Below are 9878 nucleotides of genomic sequence, written 5' to 3'. Positions count from 1 at the left end.
CCCTGCCCAAAAATCAAACTTCCACATATTTTCACGTAAGCCTTTCAGAAGAGGTTAGATGATTTGGGTGATCTCATAAGCTCTTGTTGAGGCCTGTGGCTATATTCCCCGACAATCTCTCAGGCCTATTTAATAAACCCATCCCTCTGGATGAGATCAGAGATGTATAGAAAGGGGCAATTATTTTCATTTATTACTTATGTGGGAAATTTTCAAAGCCGGAGAGCCGTTTCTTTGAAGTTTTCTTTAAAGAGCCCCACAGAAGATGTCAGGACTCTTGAGCATTTATATTCCAACCACCAGAGCAGCGTCTGAGTAAGTGACTTTTGAAGTTTCTGAAAAGCTTCCCAGGGGCTTGAGGTGTGAGTGGAAGAGAGACTCAGAGTGACAGAAGGCTGAAGGGTTCACGTACTAGAAAGATTTGCCCAGAAGCCAAGGGAGTACACTTAGGATGCAAACTTGTGTTGGCAAGAACAGAGCTTCCCTGCCTTTCAGCCAAAGAGAGCTCAGAGCAAGGTTTCTTGCTTTCTATTTACTATCTTAGAGTGTGAGTAAATGTTGCCAAAGACAGGCATTTGGCGTCCAGTCCTTAGGCTTCTCATAGAGGTGTTTTCTTAATTATCTTGCAAATGAGGAGTAATTGAAATGGCCACACAGTACTGCATGTGCAGAAGAATTAATTAATGTTGTTCTCATGTTCTCTCTCTCCCACTTGGAGTTACATGCCTGTAGCTAGGCTACGTGTGTGTGTGTGTGAATGTTTTGCCTCGGGTATTTTTGCAGAGCAGAAAGCAGAGGTAGCTGATATTCTTGAAGAGAGGATGCAGAAGTCCAGAAGGGAGGCCAGGCTAGAGGACTGACTTTGTGGGCGAGAAGTGCTCAAGGGCATCCCGGAGAATGGAGAGAGGAAAGGGTGGCAGGCCTGTGATTAGCTGGGTCTGTGCATTTCTTGGAAGGATTTCGCCAATGACTCGGTGAAAGAATCCACCTGCAGTGCAGAAGACCAGGTTTGATCCCAGGGTTGGGAAGATCCCCTGGAGGAGGAAATGGCAACCCGCTCCAGTATTCTTGCCTGAAAATTCCCATGGATGGAGGAGCCTGGCGGAATATAGTCCAGAAGGTCACATGGAGTCGGACACAACTGAGCGACTAAGCACAAGCACATGAATTTCTTGAGGTTATCAGGACCTTGGGAAGGATGGCTGTGTGGGTGTCCAGAAATACTGGGCCCTTAGTGCAATGGCTCTCATGCCCCAACCATGGTTTCAGAGCAACAGAATCAATGGGCTGGGAGGGACCACTCCTTGGAATAATGGACCTCTCAGTGGTGGCCTGTCTGACCCTTGGGAGGTCTGGGAATGTTGGTACAGTTTGTGTGTGTCCCCAGTAATGACTGAGAGCAAATACCCCCTAGACCTGCAAGGAAGGGCTTTGAATAAAAAGTAAATAAATTTACAGAACACCTGAGATTGTAGACTAAGATTCAAGTCCATCTGCCATATATAGATAATATTTACCGAAAAAGAGAGCTCTACCCAAAGCCTTGATGAGATAATCATAGGCCACATGGACCCCTCCTTTTATCAGTATCATTTTTGGTTTATTTGCAATGTTAAAACATTGCTGCCCACTCAAAGGAAACCCTATCCCCTCCTTCTTTGAAGCACCATGGACCCTTAATAAGCAAGAGTCCTGGTATACTTTAAATATTTGTTGAATTCTAAGTGGTTTTCTAGGCACTTGGGGAACACCAATGAAGCAAAACAGACCAAAATTATTGCCCCTGTGAAGCTTTTTCTAGTAAAATGCAATAAAGTACAAATAAAAAATTTGTTACCCTTTCAAGCCCCATGTGGATGCTAAGTCACTTGAGTCACACACAACTCTTTTCAACTATATATTTCAACTATATATTCAACTATATATTTCAACAACTCGTTTCTTACTATATATTGTAAGTTGCCACGTTCCTCTGTCCATGGGATTCTCCAGATGAGAATACTGGAGTGGGTTGCCATTTTCTCCTCCAGGGGATCCTCCCGACCCAGGAATCAAGCCTGCATCTCTTGGATCTCCTGCAGTGGCTGGTGGATTCTTTACCACTAGCACCACCTAGGAAGTCCCTTCAGGCCCCACATGATTCCATAAATCTAGGATTAAAGTAATTCAATCCAGTTATTAAGTAAGTTTCTTTTGAATTATGTTTTCACTGGCTATGTGCTTCACTTCATATCATTCTTATTTGAATCTATCCTCAGTAACATGAAAAGTACATTATTAATTTTTTTTGGTGGTGGGAATGAGTTTGCCTCTTGCAGACTTCCCAGTTGACTGATCACCTGCTCACCCCTAACTGGATGAGAGACCCTTGCAAGGTGTACACTGTGTCTTGTTTGAGTTTGTCTCCAGTGTTTAGCTCTGGAACCCAACAGGTGCTTATAAACCTTTGTGGAATAAATGTATGAGTTCAGTCATAAAAACAAACTCTCCTCTTCCCTGGACAGAACTGACTCTGTTAGCACCAATTTTAGGGAACCCATAAAAAAATAAACAGTAGTATAATAGGCTAAATGGAATGAGAATATAGCTTGGCAAGCAAGGAAGTCTCATTAGAATAATTAAAAGGACTATTAACCTAAACTATCCCAGATATAACTTGAAATGTGTTACGAACTAAGTACCATGGGACATTTATTTGATGGTTCGAACAGTACTACATTAGTAACCTCAATATGGTTCTACACCTCATTTTAAAGTTTTTCCATTTATGTGCTGATATGTTTCAAATCTCTAATTGGAATTCTGAAAGGAACGCTTCAAAAATAATTTCCTTTGAATGTAAATAGCTATACAGACCAAGAACCCTTTTAAATTGCATTATTTGAATTTCCCTGGGGCCCTGTCGTTTGACCGGAAGTTCTCCTTGCTGTAGGACAACCACAAATGCCTGACGATGCTCAGGTCACCCCACTGCATACTGGGAACATGGCCATCCAATACATTTCCTCTTTGTATACAACCTGTATTTTGCCATCCTTCAAAAGAAAGATTTCTAATTGTCCTAAAATCTAATAGAATATGTCTTCTTACAGCATCTGTAAGAGGAAAACAAAATGGTTGGCTATAAAATAAGATACTTTTCTGTCTTCCTATTTTTTCCTCTGTCAGCATGTACCGTACTGTAGAATACTGTCTGCTATGTGCAAGGCCTTGGGCTACACGTGGACTTTTGTCAGGGTCTGTCTGCAGACAAGAAATGAGGGAAGACCACTGACTGGAGGGGTAAGAGCAAGGGGCAGTGGTGTAGGAGAGACTTCCAGGATGGGCAGGGCCTTCCTGGTCACCATAAGGAGATGAGGTTTTATTCTGGCCTTGAAAAGCAATGAAAGTCTTTAATGAAGGACAACAATGGGATCTGATTTCTGTTTTAACAATGTCAGTGTTGTTGCTGGATGGAGAATAGATTGGAAGGAGGCAAGACTTGAAGTGGAGAAGCCCATTGAGAAGGGGGCTGGTTGTTGCTGGAGTCCTGGAGGTGTAATGGTGGGTACGAATATGAGGAAGATAGAAGTGGGGAGGTATACTTTATAGATGGAATTGACAAGGCATGCTGGTAAGGTAGATGGAGAGGGGGAAAAGAGGGGACATTATCAAGGATGACAACTAAGTAATTTTTGGTTGTTCAGTTACTAAGTTGTGTCTGACTCTTTGTGACCCCATGAACTGCAGCACACCAGGCTTCCCCATCCTTCACTATCTCCCGGAGTTTGCTCAAACTATGTCCATTGAGTCAGTGATGCCATCCACCATCTCATCTTCTGTTATCCCCTTCTCTTGCCCTCAGTCTTTCCCAGCATCAGGGTCTTTTCCAATGAGTCAGCTCTTCCCCTCAGGTGGCCAAAGTATTGGAGCTTCAGCTTCAGTCCTTCCAACGAACACCTAGGACTGATCTACTTTAGGATTGACTGGTTGGATCTTCTTGCAGTCCAAGGGACTCTCAAGAGTCTTCTCCAGCACCACAGTTCAAAAGCATCAATTCTTTGGCACTCAGCCTTCTTTATGGTCCAACTCACACATCCATACATGACTACTGGAAAAACCATAGCTTAGACTATTATGGACCTTTGTCGGCAAAGTGACATCTCTGCTTTTTAATACACTGTCTAGGATCGGCATAGCCTTTCTTCCAAGAAGCAAGTATCTTTTAATTTTGTGGCTGCAGTCACCATCCACAGTAATTTTGGAGCCCAAGAAAATAGGTTATTTACTAAGGAAATTATGGTTCTTATATCAAAAAGGCATATAGCAATTTGAAAAAAGAAAAAAATACAAAGTTTTATGGCAAACACAGTATCACCTAGGATGGCACCTGTGTTAAGATAAATCCTGAGTGGAGCCCAGGATTGAAAAGCTGTAGCTGAGAATGTGTTCTAGTGACTGCAATGTGCTTTCTCTCTAATTGATCCAATGCTAGCCTCGTCCTCTTTGGTTTATAATTGTTCTCCAGAAGCTGCTTATACAGTGTTGGCAAATAGGATTCAGTCTGAGTAGGAACTTGATCATTTACTGGTGTTCGGGAAGATTTCAGTCCAGCCAGAGAGGAAAGGATGTAGTGATTGTAAGTGAATGGGGAAGGCAGATGTCATGCCCTGGCCACCCCTAGCTTAAATTCGACCTGACAGACTATTGGCCTGCTTTCATTAAGTCTCCATCATGTCTGAGGGCTGGTATTACTGACATTCACCAAACGCACAGACCACTACCCCATCATCTGCTCGTTCTGGATGGCCAAGTCTCGGATGATGCTACCACCTTGAGAGCGTGGGTTGTGAGTATAGAGAACTGTATTCTCAAGCTATTTAGGAAACATTCTAAATCTACACGGGCCCCTAGAGGTAAATCCCCTAAATACTGTGTAGATGTGGAATGGCATTCTCTGGGAATTCTGGAAAGTGTATGGAATCTTTGCTGGAACAGGGGTTCATGAAGACTCCACTAGATCCTGGCAAGAAGGGCCTGGGACCCCACTGACAATGCCCCCAGAACACAACAGATCCCTCAAAAATCACAGAGATGTCAGGCTCTGGATGTTTAGTTCTTGAATTATAAAACACCAGTTATTTTTATCCTCCTGGCTTTGCCTGTCAATCAAGTTGACTGTGATGAGACCTCAATACTTGCTTTGGGAATTGGGCCATGCTGGAACCTAACTTCACTGGATGTGGCATCAGTGGGCTTCAAACTCATTCCACACACATGAAACACATCACAGCTCTCCATACTGGTGGAAGCTGTTAAGCACTGGGCTGCAGAAAGGGACCCAGGCAGCTGCATAAATTGTTGAGGTTTTCTCATCTCTCTCTAAGCCCTGGTTTCCATTTGTTAGTTCTGGACTCTCTTGGGTGCTCAAAAAAACCACTTCCCATTTTCAAAGCACTTGAATTTAAGAGGCTGGTGCTGGAGTTTTCTTCCTGTCAATTTCCAGGTCTCCTTCATTCTTGTAAATGTTAGATATAAATGAGAAGTGGAAAAGAAAGCTCTGATTTTTAAGTCCTCTCCAGTTTTGTCTCTTGACATTGATGAGATGCTGAAGGGAAGGACTGAGTTTTCTTAGGGACTGTTCCAGACCATCTTCCTTACAAACATTCAGTTCAGTTCAGTTGCTCAGTCATGTCCAACTCTTTGCAACCTGATGGACTGCAGCATGCCAGGCATCCCTGTCTATCACCAACTCCCGGAGCTTGCTCAAACTTATGTCCATTGAGTTGGTGATGCCATCCAACCATCTCATCATCTGTTGTCCCCTTCTCCTCCTGCCTTTAGTCTTTCCCAGCATCAGAGTCTTTTCCAATGAATCAGTTCTTCACATCAAGTGGCCACAGTATCGGAGTTTCAGCTTTAGCATCAGTCCTTCCAATGAATATTCAGGACTGATTTCCTTTAGGATGGACTGGTTGGATCTCCTTGCAGTCCAAGGGACTCTCAAGAGTCTTCTGCAATACCACAGTTCAAAAGCATCAATGCTTCTGCGCTCAGCTTTCTTTATAGTCCAACTCTCATATCCATACATGACTACTGGAAAAACCATAGCTTTGACTAGACAAACCTTTGTTGGCAAAGTAATGTCTCTGCTTTTGAATATGCTGTCTAGGTTGGTCATAGCTTTTCTTCCAAGGAGTAAGCATCTTTTAATTTCATGACTGCAGTCACCATCTGCAGTGATTTTGGAGCCCCAAAAATAAAGTCTGTTACTGTTTTCATTGTTTCCCCATCTATTTGCCATGAAGTGACCGGATCACATACTATGATCTTAGTTTTCTGAATGTTGAGTTTTAAGCAACTTTTTCACTCTCCTCTTTTACTTACATTACTTTCATAAGTTCTTCTTCACTTTCTGCCATAAGGGTGGGGTCACCTGCATATTGGAGGATATTGATATTTCTCCCAGCAGTCTTGATTCCAGCTTGTGCTTCATCCAGCCCAGCATTTCTCATGATGTACTCTGATATATAAGTTAAATAAGCAGGGTGACAATATGCAGCCTTGACATACTCCTTTCCCGATTTGGAACCAGTCTATTGTTCCATGTCCAGTTCTAACTGTTGCTTTTTGACCTGCATACAGATTTCTCAGAAGGCAGGTCAGGTGGTCTGGTATTCCTGTCTCTTGAAGAATTTTCCAGTTTGTCATGATCCACACAGTCAAAGGCTTTGGCGTAGTCAATGAAGCAGAAGTAGATGTTTTTCTGGAACTCTCTTGTTTTTTCGATGATCCAACAGATGTTGGCAATTCGATCTCTGATTCCTCTGCCTTTTCTAAATCCAGCTTGAACATCTGGAATTTTATGGTTCAGGTACTGTTGAAGCCTGGCTTGGAGAATTCTGAGCCAGAATTTACTAGCATGTGAGATAAGTGCAATTGTGCAGTAGTTTGAGCATTCTTTGGCATTGCCTTTCTTTGGGATTGGAATGCAATCCTTTTCCAGTCCTGTGGCCATTGCTGAGTTTTCCAAATTTGCTGGCATATTGAATGCAGCACTTTCACAACATCATCTTTTAGGATTTGAAACTTGAAGTCCATCACCTCCACTAGCTTTGTTTGTAGTGATGCTTCCTAAGGCCCACTTGACTTTGCATTCCAGGATGTCTGGCTCTAGGTGAGTGATCACACCATCATGGTTATCTGGATCATGATCTTTTTTGTACAGTTCTTCTGTGTATTCTTGCCACCTTTTCGTAATATCTTCTGCTTCTGTTAGGTCCCTACAATTTCTGTCCTTTATTGTGCCCATCTTTGCATGCAATGTTCCCTTGGCATCTCTAATTTTCTTGAAAAGATCTCTAGTCTTTCTCATTCTATCATTTTCCTCTATTTCTTTGCATCCATCACCGAGGAGGGCTTTCTTATCTCTCCTTGCTATTCTTTGGAATTCTGCATTCCAATGGATATATCTTTCCTTTTCTCCTTTGCCTTTCACTTCTCTTCTTTTCACAGCTATTTGTAAGGCCTCCTCAGACAACCATTTTTCCTTTTTGCATTTCTTTTTCTTGGGGATATTCCTGATCCCTGTCTCCTGTACAGTGTCATGAACCTCCATCCATAGTTCTTCAGCCACTCTGTCTATCAGATCTAATCCCTTGAATCTATTTGTCACTTCCACTGTATAATCATAAGGGATTTGATTTAGGTCATACCTGAATGGTCTAGTGGTTTTCCCTACTTTCTTCAATTTCAGTCTGAATTTGGCAATAAAGAGTTCATGATCTGAGCCACAGTCAGCTCCCGGTCTTGTTTTTGCTCACTGTATACAGCTTCTCCATCTTTGGCTGCAAAGAATATGTTGCTGCTAAGTCGCTTCACTCATGTCTGACTCTGGGCGACCCTATGGACAGCAGCCCACCAGGCTCCTCTGTCCACAGGATTCTCTAGGCAAGAATACTGGAGTGGGTTGCCATTTCCTTCTCCAGCAAAGAATATAATCAATCTGATTTTGGTATTGACCATCTGGTGATGTCCATGTGTAGAGTCTTATCTTGTGTTGTTGGAAGAGGGCCTTTGCTATGACCAGTGTGTTCCCTTGGCAAAACTCTGTTAGCCTTTGACCAACTTCATTTTGAACTCCAGGGCCAAATTTGCCTGTTACTCCAGGTATCTCTTGACTTCCTACTTTTGCATTCCAGTCCCCTATAATGAAAAGGACATCTCTTTTGGGTGTTGGTTAGAGAAGGTCTTGTAGGTCTTCATAGAACCATTCAACTTCAGCTTCAGCATTACTGGTTGGGGCATAGACTTGGATTATTGTGATATAGAATGGTTTACCTTGGAAACGAATGGAGATCATTCTGTCGTTTTTGAGACTGCATTCAAGTACTGCATTTCAGACTTTCTTGTTGACTAGGATGGCTAATCCATTTCTTCTAAGGGATTCTTGCCCGCAGTAGTAGATATAATGGTCATCTGAGTTAAATTCACTGATTTCAGTCCATTTTAGGTTCTATAGCTCCTTTCTAAATGGAGAAACTAAGGCTCCTTGTGGTTAAATCACCTTCTCTAAGGTATCAAATGGCAGAGCCAAGGTTTAGATACTGGCCTGCTGACTCCAAAGTCATTGCTTTTTCCACTTTTCCACATGACATCCACACCACCTACTGGAGCCCCAGGACAAACACTGCCAGTCCACTTTTAGCTATATTTGATTTTATTTTTCAAAGTCGTGTACATCTAGATATGTTCATACTCCCCCACATTTTTTATGGTTCCCCTTGGACGTTATTGCTCTGCAGGTTTTAATCAAGCTACTGCATTTCTAAACCAGAGCACACACTGACCTTTGTAATTCTCTAAAGAATGCCAGACCTATTTTTACAAGCACAGAACCTCTCCTTACATGAGTGACCTTCGGCAGCCTAAAGGTATGACAGCAATTTTAATTACCTTCTTGGCACTTCCCCCACTGAACATTTTGAGAAATTCCCATGTCACCAGGGTGGCTCAAAGATTAATATTCAAGTGGGTGGGTCTGCCTTCTTTTGTCCTGAGAAAGCATTCCTGATGGCTTTTTAAAAATGATTAAATGAGAGCAATTACTCAGAAAGGAGGCTATACAGTTAGAAATAGTATCAGATTTCAGAGACTCATGGATTTTAGTCCTTGTTTTGTGACTGTCTTGATGTACAGTACTGAAAACCAGTCACCTCTCCTGAACCTCTAGACACATCCATGAGCTTATGTGATTTCCAGGGATGCTGGCAATCACCACACTTTTGAGAAGCCCATGAAATACTTTGAATACTTTGGTAAACTTTTATTTATCCAAGTTGAATGCAACTTTGAAAATATAGCATGGCGATTACACAAACAGTAAAGTAAAGCCATCTGATGTTGAGTCAAAAAAGGATATCCTACAGGTTCTTCTTATTTTTTTTTCTAATGAATCAAGGAGAGTACTTCATTTTATGTTTTCTCTTGGAGAGGTTGATCACTGAGTGGTGAGTTCAAAACCAAACCAAACCAAACCTCAAGGCAGCCTTGGAAGGTATATGGAGGCCCTCATCGTCATCCCTGTTGACAAGAGAGGAAACTGAGACTGAGTATTAACCTAAGATCTCTCAGCCAGTCTCTAGTGAGGTGTCTAACACCCTAAACAGAACAGCTAAGTAGATTTTGAGGTTGAACAAAGCATCTGTATTCCTGCAAACATGTCAATTGGGCATCTGTGTCTGCTTTATATGCCTCTGCTGTGACTACAGTAAATCACTATTGTGCCAACACGTTTCTCAGATAACGTGGACTAGGGGATGGAAACTAAACCAAGTGTGAAAGGTAATCTGGAGGAGATAACACAGTGATTAATGCGGTATTGATTCAAAGGATGAGCC

Source organism: Bos mutus, chromosome 11 (genome assembly GCF_027580195.1).
Source record: "Bos mutus isolate GX-2022 chromosome 11, NWIPB_WYAK_1.1, whole genome shotgun sequence".
In the NCBI taxonomy this organism is placed as follows: domain Eukaryota; kingdom Metazoa; phylum Chordata; class Mammalia; order Artiodactyla; family Bovidae; genus Bos; species Bos mutus.
Note: the sequence above shows the minus strand (reverse complement) of the source record.